We start from the raw sequence: 12,500 nt of genomic DNA, 5'->3' as shown, positions 1-12,500 counted from the left end.
GAGACCTCTAACGCGGGTAGCTCGGCCGGATTTGACCCGGCGGTTCTGGCGACGGTCTCGCCTTCGAGGGGGGAGCGTCCCGCGTGTTCAGGCCGAATTTTGTGCATTTCCATCGGCGGGAAGAGGTCCAAACGGGAATGGGACTGAATGTGACTGCTGAAGCCGACATTGAGACCTCTAACGCGGGTAGCTCGGCCGGATTTGACCCGGCGGTTCTGCCGAAGGTCTCACCTTCGAGGGGGGAGCGTCCCGCGTGTTCAGGCCGAATTTTGTGCATTTCCATCGGCGGGAAGAGGTCCAAACGGGAATGGGACTGAATGTGACTGCTGAAGCCGACATTGAGACCTCTAACGCGGGTAGCTCGGCCGGATTTGACCCGGCGGTCCTGCCGAAGGTCTCACCTTCGAGGGGGGAGCGCCCACCGTGTACAGGCCGATTTTCATGCATTTCCAACCGTGGGAAGGGGTCCGAAAGGGGATGGGGGTGAACGTGACTGCTGAAGCCGACATTGAGACCTCTAACGCGGGTAGCTCGGCCGGATTTGACCCGGCGGTTCTGCCGAAGGTCTCACCTTCGAGGGGGGAGCGTCCCGCGTGTTCAGGCCGAATTTTGTGCATTTCCATCGGCGGGAAGAGGTCCAAACGGGAATGGGATTGAATGTGACTGCTGAAGCCGACATTGAGACCTCTAACGCGGGTAGCTCGGCCGGATTTGACCCGGCGGTTCTGCCGAAGGTCTCACCTTCGAGGGGGGAGCGCCCACCGTGTACAGGCCGATTTTCATGCATTTCCAACCGTGGGAAGGGGTCCGAAAGGGGATGGGGGTGAACGTGACTGCTCAACCCGACTTTGAGACCTGTAACGCGGGTAGCTCAGCCGGATTTGACCCGGCGGTTCTGGCGACGGTCTCGCCTTCGAGGGGGGAGCGCCCCGCGTGTTCAGGCCGAATTTTGTGCATTTCCATCGGCGGGAAGAGGTCCAAACGGGAATGGGATTGAATGTGACTGCTGAAGCCGACATTGAGACCTCTAACGCGGGTAGCTCGGCAGGATTTGACCCGGCGGTTCTGCCGAAGGTCTCACCTTCGAGGGGGGAGCGCCCACCGTGTACAGGCCGATTTTCATGCATTTCCAACCGTGGGAAGGGGGCCGAAAGGGGATGGGGGTGAATGTGACTGCTCAACCCGACTTTGAGGCATCTAACCCGGGTAGCTCAGCCGGGTTTGACCCGGCGGTTCTGCCGACTGCCTCGCCTTCGAGGGGGGAGCGTCCCCCGTGTACAGGCCGATTTTCATGCATTTCGAACCGTGGGAAGTGGCCCAAAAGGGGATGGGGGTGAATGTGACTGCTCAACCCGACTTTGGCGCTTCCGAGCCGGGTAGCTCAGCCGGGTTTGACCCGGCGGTTCTGCCGACGGTCTCGTCTTCGAGGCGGGTGCCTCCCCCGTGTACAGGCCGATTTTCATGCATTTCGTACCGTGGGAAGTGGTCCAAAAGGGAATGGGGGTGGACGTGACTGCTCATACCGACATCGAGACTTGTAAGCCGTGTAGCTCGGCCGGGTTTGATCCGGCGGGTCTGCCGACGGTCTCGTCTTCGAGAGGGGGGCCTCCCCCGTGTACAGGCCGATTTTCGTGCATTTCCAACGGTGGGAAGAGGTTCAAAAGGGGATGGGGGTGAATGTGACTGCTCAACCCGACTCTGAGGCTTCTAACCCGGGTAGCTCGGCCGGGTTTGACCCGGCGGTTCTGCCGTCGGTCTCGCCTTCGAGAGGGGCGCCTCCCCCGTGTACAGGCCGATTTTCGTGCATTTCCAACGGTGGGAAGAGGTTCAAAAGGGGATGGGGGTGAATGTGACTGCTCAACCCGACTCTGAGGCTTCTAACCCGGGTAGCCCGGCCGGGTTTGACCCGGCGGTTCTGCCGTCGGTCTCGCCTTCGAGGGCGGAGCCTCCCCCGTGTACAGGCCGATTTTCGTGCATTTCAAACCGTGGGAAGCGGTCCAAAAGGGGATGGGAGTGAATGTGACTGCTCATACCGACCTTGGCGCTTCCGACCCGGGTAGCTCAGCCGGGTTTGACCCGGCGGTTCTGCCGACGGTCTCGCCTTCGAGGGGGGAGCGTCCCCCGTGTTCAGGCCGAATTTTGTGCATTTCGAACCGTGGGAAGTTGCCCAAAAGTCGATGGGAGTGAATGTGACTGCTCAACCCGACTTTGGCGCTTCCGAGCCGGGTAGCTCAGCCGGGTTTGACCCGGCGGTTCTGCCGACGGTTTCGTCTTCGAGGCGGGTGCCTCCCCCGTGTACAGGCCGATTTTCATGCATTTCGTACCGTGGGAAGTGGTCCAAAATGGAATAGGGGTGGACGTGACTGCTCATACCGACATTGAGACTTGTAAGCCGTGTAGCTCGGCCGGGTTTGATCCGGCGGGTCTGCCGACGGTCTCGTCTTCGAGGCGGGTGCCTCCCCCGTGTACAGGCCGATTTTCGTGCATTTCGAACCGTGGGAAGTGGTCCAAAAGGGGATGGGGGTGGACGTGACTGCTCAACCCGACTTTGAGGCTTCTAACCCGGATAGCTCGGCCGGGTTTGACCCGGCGGTTCTGCCGACGGTCTCGTCATCGAGGGGGGAGCCTCCCCCGTGTCCAGGCCGATTTTCGTGCATTTCCAACCGTGGGAAGTGGTCCAAAAGGGAATGGGGGTGGACGTGACTGCTCAACCCGGCTTTGAGACTTGTAAGCCGGGTAGCTCAGCCGGGTTTGACCCGGCGGTTCTGCCGACGGTCCCGCCTTCGAGGGCGGACCCTCCCCCGTGTACAGGCCGATTTTCGTGCATTTCCAACGGTGGGAAGAGGTCCAAAAGGGGATGGGAGTGAACGTGACTGCTCAACCCGACTCTGAGGCTTCTAACCCGGGTAGCTCGGCCGGGTTTGACCCGTCGATTCTGCCGATGGTCTCGTTTTGGAGGGGGGAGCCTCCCCCGTGTTCAGTCCGATTTTCGTGCATTTCGAACCGTGGGAAGTGGCCCAAAAGGGGATGGGAGTGAATGTGACTGCTCATACCGACTTTGGCGCTTCCGAGCCTGGTAGCTCAGCCGGGTTTGATCCAGCGGTTCTGCGGACGGTCTCGTCTTCGAGGCGGCTCCCTCCCCCGTGTACAGGCCGATTTTCATGCATTTGCAACGGTGGGAAGTTGCCCAAAAGGGGATGGGAGTGAATGTGACTGCTCAACCCGACTTCGAGACTTGTAAGCCGGGTAGCTCAGCCGGGTTTGACCCGGCGGTTCTGCCGACGGTCTCGCCTTCGAGGGGGGAGCCTCCCCCGTGTACAGGCCGATTTCCGTGCATTTCCAACGGTGGGAAGAGGTTCAAAAGGGGATGGGAGTGAATGTGACTGCTCAACCCGACTCTGAGGCTTCTAACCCGGGTAGCTCGGCCGGGTTTGATCCGGCGGTTCTGCCGACGGTCTCGTCTTCGAGGCCGGTGCCTCCCCCGTGTACAGGCCGATTTTCGTGCATTTCCAACGGTGGGAAGAGGTTCAAAAGGGGATGGGGGTGAATGTGACTGCTCAACCCGACTCTGAGGCTTCTAACCCGGGTAGCTCGGCCGGGTTTGATCCGGCGGTTCTGCCGACGGTCTCGTCTTCGAGGCCGGTGCCTCCCCCGTGTACAGGCCGATTTTCGTGCATTTCCAACGGTGGGAAGTGGTCCAAAAGGGAATGGGGGTGGACGTGTCTGCTCATACCGACTTTGAGACTTGTAAGCCGGGTAGCTCAGCCGGGTTTGTTCCGGCGGTTCTGCCGACGGTCTCGTCATCGAGGGGGGAGCCTCCCCCGTGTCCAGGCCGATTTTCATGCATTTCCAACCGTGGGAAGTGGTCCAAAAGGGAATGGGGGTGAATGTGACTGCTCATACCGACTTTGAGACTTTTAAGCCGGGTAGCTCAGCCGGGTTTGACCCGGCGGTTCTGCCGACGGTCTCGCCTTCGAGGGGGGAGCGTCCCCCGTGTTCAGGCCGAATTTTGTGCATTTCGAACCGTGGGAAGTTGCCCAAAAGTCGATGGGAGTGAATGTGACTGCTCAACCCGACTTTGAGACTTGTAAGCCGGGTAGCTCAGCCGGGTTTGACCCGGCGGTTCTGCCGACGGTCTCGTCTTCGAGGCGGGTGCCTCCCCCGTGTACAGGCCGATTTTCATGCATTTCGTACCGTGGGAAGCGGTCCAAAAGGGGATGGGAGTGAACGTGACTGCTCATACCGACTTTGGCGCTTCCGAGCCGGGTAGCTCAGCCGGGTTTGACCCGGCGGGTCTGCCGACGGTCTCGCCTTCGAGGGGGGAGCGTCCCCCGTGTTCAGGCCGAATCTTGTGCATTTCGAACCGTGGGAAGTTGCCCAAAAGTCGATGGGAGTGAATGTGACTGCTCAACCCGACTTTGAGACTTGTAAGCCGGGTAGCTCAGCCGGGTTTGACCCGGCGGTTCTGCCGACGGTCTCGTCTTCGAGGCGGATGCCACCCCCGTGTACAGGCCGATTTTCGTGCATTTCCAACCGTGGGAAGTGGTCTAAAAGTCGATGGGAGTGAACGTGACTGCTCAACCCGACTCTGAGGCTTCTAACCCGGGTAGCTCGGCCGGGTTTGACCCGGCGGTTCTGCCGACGGTCTCGTCTTCGAGGCGGGTGCCTCCCCCGTGTACAGGCCGATTTTCGTGCATTTCGAACCGTGGGAAGTGGTCTAAAAGTCGATGGGAGTGAACGTGACTGCTCAACCCGACTTTGAGACTTGTAAGCCGGGTAGCTCAGCCAGGTTTGACCCGGCGGTTCTGCCGACGGTCTCGCCTTCGAGGGCGGACCCTCCCCCGTGTACAGGCCGGTTTTCGTGCATTTCGAACCGTGGGAAGTGATCCAAAAGGGAATGGGGGTGAACGTGACTGCCCAACCCGGCTTTGAGACTTGTAAGCCGGGTAGCTCAGCCGGGTTGGACCCGGCGGTTCTGCCGACGGTCTCGACTTCGAGGCGGGTGCCTCCCCCGTGTACAGGCCGATTTTCATGCATTTGCAACGGTGGGAAGTTGCCCAAAAGTCGATGGGAGTGAATGTGACTGCTCAACCCGACTTCGAGACTTGTAAGCCGGGTAGCTCAGCCGGGTTTGACCCGGCGGTTCTGCCGACGGTCTCGCCTTCGAGGGGGGAGCCTCCCCCGTGTACAGGCCGATTTTCGTGCATTTCCAACGGTGGGAAGAGGTTCAAAAGGGGATGGGAGTGAATGTGACTGCTCAACCCGACTTTGGCGCTTCCGAGCCGGGTAGCTCAGCCGGGTTTGACCCGGCGGGTCTGCCGACGGTCTCGTCTTCGAGGCGGGTGCCTCCCCCGTATACAGGCCGATTTTCATGCATTTCGAACCGTGGGAAGTGGTCCAAAAGGGAATGGGGGTGGACGTGTCTGCTCATACCGACTTTGAGACTTGTAAGCCGGGTAGCTCAGCCGGGTTTGTTCCGGCGGTTCTGCCGACGGTCTCGTCTTCGAGGCGGGTGCCTCCCCCGTGTACAGGCCGATTTTCGTGCATTTCGAACCGTGGGAAGTGGTCCAAAAGGGGATGGGAGTGAATGTGACTGCTCAACCCGACTTTGGCGCTTCCGAGCCGGGTAGCTCAGCCGGGTTTGACCCGGCGGGTCTGCCGACGGTCTCGTCTTCGAGGCGGGTGCCTCCCCCGTATACAGGCCGATTTTCATGCATTTGGAACCGTGGGAAGTGGTCCAAAAGGGAATGGGGGTGGACGTGACTGCTCATACCGACTTTGAGACTTGTAAGCCGGGTAGCTCAGCCGGGTTTGACCCGGCGGTTCTGCCGACGGTCTCGCCTTCGAGGGGGGAGCCTCCCCCGTGTACAGGCCGATTTTCGTGCATTTCCAACGGTGGGAAGAGGTTCAAAAGGGGATGGGAGTGAATGTGACTGCTCAACCCGACTCTGAGGCTTCTAACCCGGGTAGCTCGGCCGGGTTTGATCCGGCGGTTCTGCCGACGGTCTCGTCTTCGAGGCCGGTGCCTCCCCCGTGTACAGGCCGATTTTCGTGCATTTCCAACGGTGGGAAGTGGTCCAAAAGGGAATGGGGGTGGACGTGTCTGCTCATACCGACTTTGAGACTTGTAAGCCGGGTAGCTCAGCCGGGTTTGTTCCGGCGGTTCTGCCGACGGTCTCGTCATCGAGGGGGGAGCCTCCCCCGTGTCCAGGCCGATTTTCATGCATTTCCAACCGTGGGAAGTGGTCCAAAAGGGAATGGGGGTGAATGTGACTGCTCATACCGACTTTGAGACTTTTAAGCCGGGTAGCTCAGCCGGGTTTGACCCGGCGGTTCTGCCGACGGTCTCGCCTTCGAGGGGGGAGCGTCCCCCGTGTTCAGGCCGAATTTTGTGCATTTCGAACCGTGGGAAGTTGCCCAAAAGTCGATGGGAGTGAATGTGACTGCTCAACCCGACTTTGAGACTTGTAAGCCGGGTAGCTCAGCCGGGTTTGACCCGGCGGTTCTGCCGACGGTCTCGTCTTCGAGGCGGGTGCCTCCCCCGTGTACAGGCCGATTTTCATGCATTTCGTACCGTGGGAAGCGGTCCAAAAGGGGATGGGAGTGAACGTGACTGCTCATACCGACTTTGGCGCTTCCGAGCCGGGTAGCTCAGCCGGGTTTGACCCGGCGGGTCTGCCGACGGTCTCGCCTTCGAGGGGGGAGCGTCCCCCGTGTTCAGGCCGAATCTTGTGCATTTCGAACCGTGGGAAGTTGCCCAAAAGTCGATGGGAGTGAATGTGACTGCTCAACCCGACTTTGAGACTTGTAAGCCGGGTAGCTCAGCCGGGTTTGACCCGGCGGTTCTGCCGACGGTCTCGTCTTCGAGGCGGATGCCACCCCCGTGTACAGGCCGATTTTCGTGCATTTCCAACCGTGGGAAGTGGTCTAAAAGTCGATGGGAGTGAACGTGACTGCTCAACCCGACTCTGAGGCTTCTAACCCGGGTAGCTCGGCCGGGTTTGACCCGGCGGTTCTGCCGACGGTCTCGTCTTCGAGGCGGGTGCCTCCCCCGTGTACAGGCCGATTTTCGTGCATTTCGAACCGTGGGAAGTGGTCTAAAAGTCGATGGGAGTGAACGTGACTGCTCAACCCGACTTTGAGACTTGTAAGCCGGGTAGCTCAGCCAGGTTTGACCCGGCGGTTCTGCCGACGGTCTCGCCTTCGAGGGCGGACCCTCCCCCGTGTACAGGCCGGTTTTCGTGCATTTCGAACCGTGGGAAGTGATCCAAAAGGGAATGGGGGTGAACGTGACTGCCCAACCCGGCTTTGAGACTTGTAAGCCGGGTAGCTCAGCCGGGTTGGACCCGGCGGTTCTGCCGACGGTCTCGACTTCGAGGCGGGTGCCTCCCCCGTGTACAGGCCGATTTTCATGCATTTGCAACGGTGGGAAGTTGCCCAAAAGTCGATGGGAGTGAATGTGACTGCTCAACCCGACTTCGAGACTTGTAAGCCGGGTAGCTCAGCCGGGTTTGACCCGGCGGTTCTGCCGACGGTCTCGCCTTCTAGGGGGGAGCCTCCCCCGTGTACAGGCCGATTTTCGTGCATTTCCAACGGTGGGAAGAGGTTCAAAAGGGGATGGGAGTGAATGTGACTGCTCAACCCGACTTTGGCGCTTCCGAGCCGGGTAGCTCAGCCGGGTTTGACCCGGCGGGTCTGCCGACGGTCTCGTCTTCGAGGCGGGTGCCTCCCCCGTATACAGGCCGATTTTCATGCATTTCGAACCGTGGGAAGTGGTCCAAAAGGGAATGGGGGTGGACGTGTCTGCTCATACCGACTTTGAGACTTGTAAGCCGGGTAGCTCAGCCGGGTTTGTTCCGGCGGTTCTGCCGACGGTCTCGTCTTCGAGGCGGGTGCCTCCCCCGTGTACAGGCCGATTTTCGTGCATTTCGAACCGTGGGAAGTGGTCCAAAAGGGGATGGGAGTGAATGTGACTGCTCAACCCGACTTTGGCGCTTCCGAGCCGGGTAGCTCAGCCGGGTTTGACCCGGCGGGTCTGCCGACGGTCTCGTCTTCGAGGCGGGTGCCTCCCCCGTATACAGGCCGATTTTCATGCATTTCGAACCGTGGGAAGTGGTCCAAAAGGGAATGGGGGTGGACGTGTCTGCTCATACCGACTTTGAGACTTGTAAGCCGGGTAGCTCAGCCGGGTTTGATCCTGCGGTTCTGCCGACGGTCTCGCCTTCGAGGGGGGAGCCTCCCCCGTGTTCAGTCCGATTTCCATGCATTTCCAACCGTGGGAAGTTGCCCAAAAGGGGATGGGAGTGAATGTGACTGCTCAACCCGACTTTGGCGCTTCCGAGCCGGTTAGCACAGCCGGGTTTGACCCGGCGGTTCTGCCGACAGTCTCCTCTTCGAGGCGGGTGCCTCCCCCGTGTACAGGCCGATTTCCGTGCATTTCGAACCGTGGGAAGTGGTCCAAACGTCGATGGGAGTGAATGTGACTGCTCAACCCGACTTTGGCGCTTCCGAGCCGGGTAGCTCAGCCGGGTTTGACCCGGCGGTTCTGCCGACGGTCTCGTCTTCGAGGCGGGTGCCTCCCCCGTGTACAGGCCGATTTTCATGCATTTGGAACCGTGGGAAGTGGTCCAAAAGGGAATGGGGGTGGACGTGACTGCTCATACCGACTTTGAGACTTGTAAGCCGGGTAGCTCAGCCGGGTTTGACCCGGCGGTTCTGCCGACGGTCTCGCCTTCGAGGGGGGAGCCTCCCCCGTGTTCAGTCCGATTTTCGTGCATTTCCCACGGTGGGAAATGGTATCTTTCATTACGGGGACAAGGGTCTGAAGCGGTGAAGTCAGTAACCGGCATAGTTAAGGAAAGGGTTCGAATTTTCTCAACAGTACGAAAAAAGTGAGCAGGGAAGCTAGAGAAGGTGTCAGTGAGTCCCAAACGAGTGAACCGCAAAACTTAGGGAAATGCCCGAAAGCGTTTTAAAGGGTGAAATCGGGAACGAGGAAATGATGGGAAAGTGCCTGAAAGTGCTAAATGAGTAAACAGAAAAACGAAGAAAAATGTTTGAAAAGAAGAAGTGAGTAACCAGGAAAACTTAGAAAAATGTTCAAAACGAAGAAATCAGTAACCAGGAAAACTTAGAAAAATGATCAAAAAGAAGAAATGAGTAACCAGGAAAACTTAGAAAAATGTTTAAAAAGAAGAAATCAGTAACCAGGAAAACTTAGGAAAATGTTTAAAAAGAAGAAATCAGTAACCAGAAAAACTGCGAAAAATGTTTAAAAAGAAGAAATGAGTAACCAGAAAAACTTAGAAAAATGTTTAAAAAGAAGAAATCAGTAACCAGGAAAACTTAGAAAAATGTTTAAAAAGAAGAAATCAGTAACCAGGAAAACTTAGAAAAATGTTATAAAAGAAGAAGTGAGTAACCAGAAAAACTTAGAAAAATGTTTAAAAAGAAGAAATCAGTAACCAGAAAAACTGCGAAAAATGTTTAAAAAGAAGAAATCAGTAACCAGAAAAACTTAGAAAAATGTTTAAAAAGAAGAAATTAGTAACCAGAAAAACTTAGAAAAATGTTTAAAAAGAAGAAATCAGTAACCAGAAAAACTGCGAAAAATGTTTAAAAAGAAGAAATCAGTAACCAGGAAAACTTAGAAAAATGTTTAAAAAGAAGAAATCAGTAACCAGAAAAACTTAGAAAAATGTTTAAAAAGAAGAAATCAGTAACCAGAAAAACGGCGAAAAATGTTTAAAAAGAAGAAATCAGTAACCAGAAAAACTTAGAAAAATGTTTAAAAAGAAGAAGTGAGTAACCAGAAAAACTTAGAAAAATGTTTAAAAAGAAGAAATGAGTAACCAGAAAAACTTAGAAAAATGTTTAAAAAGAAGAAATCAGTAACCAGAAAAACTTAGAAAAATGTTTAAAAAGAAGAAATGAGTAACCAGAAAAACTTAGAAAAATGCTTAAAAAGAAGAAATCAGTAACCAGAAAAACGGCGAAAAATGTTTAAAAAGAAGAAATCAGTAACCAGAAAAACTGCGAAAAATGTTTAAAAAGAAGAAATCAGTAACCAGGAAAACTTAGAAAAATGTTTAAAAAGAAGAAATGAGTAACCAGGAAAACTTAGAAAAATGTTTAAAAAGAAGAAATGAGTAACCAGGAAAACTTAGAAAAATGTTTAAAAAGAAGAAATCAGTAACCAGAAAAACTTAGAAAAATGTTTAAAAAGAAGAAATCAGTAACCAGAAAAACTTAGAAAAATGTTTAAAAAGAAGAAATGAGTAACCAGAAAAACTTAGAAAAATGTTTAAAAAGAAGAAATCAGTAACCAGAAAAACGGCGAAAAATGTTTAAAAAGAAGAAATCAGTAACCAGAAAAACTTAGAAAAATGTTTAAAAAGAAGAAGTGAGTAACCAGAAAAACTTAGAAAAATGTTTAAAAAGAAGAAATGAGTAACCAGAAAAACTTAGAAAAATGTTTAAAAAGAAGAAATCAGTAACCAGAAAAACTTAGAAAAATGTTTAAAAAGAAGAAATGAGTAACCAGAAAAACTTAGAAAAATGTTTAAAAAGAAGAAATCAGTAACCAGGAAAACTTGGAAAAAAACACTTAGAAAAATTTTCAGCAAAGTGTGAAAAATATTCTAAGTGTCAGCGGAGGAAAATGCTGCAGCATCGGGAAAGATTCGCAAACTTACACCGAACATGTGCTCCGAAGTGCCGGAGGAATTGGGTGAATTGAGCCCGGCAAATGGCCAGCTGTCGTTTTGTGCCTGCAGCCCGAAAACTTTAACTTTGTCTGTCGCGGAAGTCCGGACCGAGAAAAATCCAAACGGTTTTGACCGGACCGAGTTCCAGACCGATGCAGTCAAATTTGGAATTCAGACCCATTCAGTGCCACTTGTAGTTTTTCCGCAGTGAGGTTGGCGGGGTACCCGGAGATATATGGGAACACGATTTTTAGAACAAAATGGCGGCGCGGGACCGTTCTGAAAGGCATCCGAAAAACGGTTCCACGGGCATAGCACTTTAATGACAGGTATGAGTGCATGCCGGAGAGCTCTTGGAAGTCGAATTTTTGACACTTTGTCAATTTTTTGACAGATTTGACAAACTCTTTCTGTCTGTTCTAAGAGTCAGTCAGAGACTTGTGCGGCGGTCTTTTGACACTATTGGAGGGCGGGCAAACCCCACGTTGACTCCGGCCGTCCCTCCACAGGCGCTCGTGTCCAAAATGAAGGCGAGAGACGCGAGTGGCCTGGTTCCCTTGGGTGTTGCCAAGAAGGCTGCGGGCTGACCGTTGCCTGAGCACTCCCTAAAGCCTCTTGTGATGAGAGCAGACCTCGCCTGCCGCACGACCGGCTCTGGGAGTCGTTGGGCCGCTATTTGTGAATAGTCTGGTCCTCCTCTGCCACCCGGACAAGCGCGATGGCTCTGCCGCCCTGCGGTGCTCGTCACCCAGGTTTGGGGAACACGATACTCGTAACAAAAATAAAAGGCGGCTCGGGACCTGCAGGCGAAAGGGGTCCCGTGGTGCTAAGCACGTCGACTTCGGGTCTCGGTGCAAGCCGGAGAGCTCACGGAAGTCTAAAGTTTTCGGCACGTGGTCGAATCTTTTCAAAGGCTTACCCGGCTCTTTCCGTCCATTCTGAGAGTAAGTCAGAGGCCGGTGCGGAGGTCTCTTGACAATCGGAGGGGGTGGTGGCCCTCCGCAGGCGCTCGTGTCGAAAATGAAGGCGAGAGACGCGAGTGGCCTGGTTCCCCTGGGTGTTGCCAGGAAGGCTGCGGGCTGACCCTTGCCTGAGCACTCCCTAAAGCCTCTTGTGATGAGAGCAGACCTCGCGCGCCGCACGACCGGCTCTGGGAGTCGTTGGGCCGCTATCTGTGAATAGTCTGGTCCTCCTCTGCCACCCGGCCAAGTGCGATGGCTCTGCCGCCCTGCGGTGCTCGTCACGCAGGTATGGGGCACACGATGCTCGTAACAGCAAATAAAGGCGGCTCGGGACCTGCAGGCGAAAGGGGTCCCGTGGTGCTTCGCACGTCGACTTCGGGTCTCGGTGCAAGCCGGAGAGCTCACGGAAGTCTAAAGTTTTCGGCACGTGGTCGAATCTTTTGAAAGGCTTACCCGGCTCTTTCCGTCCATTCTGAGAGTCAGTCAGAGGCCGGTGCGGCGGTCTATTGACGACCGGAGGCTCCCATGGGTGTTGCGATGAGGGTGGAGGGCACAGAACCTTGCCTTAGCACTCCCTAATAAAGCCTCTTGTGAAGAGAGCAGACCTCGCGCGCCGCACGACCGGCTCTGGGAGTCGTTGGGCCGCTATCTGTGAATAGTCGGGTCCTCCTCTGCCACCCGGCCAAGTGCGATGGCTCTGCCGCCCTGCGGTGCTTGTCACGCAGGTATGGGGCACACGATGCTCGTAACAGCAAATAAAGGCGGCTCGGGACCTGCAGGCGAAAGGGGTCCCGTGGTGCTTAGCACGTCGACTTCGTGTCTCGGTGCAAGC

Source organism: Chiloscyllium punctatum, unplaced genomic scaffold (genome assembly GCF_047496795.1).
Source record: "Chiloscyllium punctatum isolate Juve2018m unplaced genomic scaffold, sChiPun1.3 scaffold_241, whole genome shotgun sequence".
NCBI classification, from domain to species: Eukaryota; Metazoa; Chordata; class Chondrichthyes; order Orectolobiformes; family Hemiscylliidae; genus Chiloscyllium; species Chiloscyllium punctatum.
Note: the sequence above shows the minus strand (reverse complement) of the source record.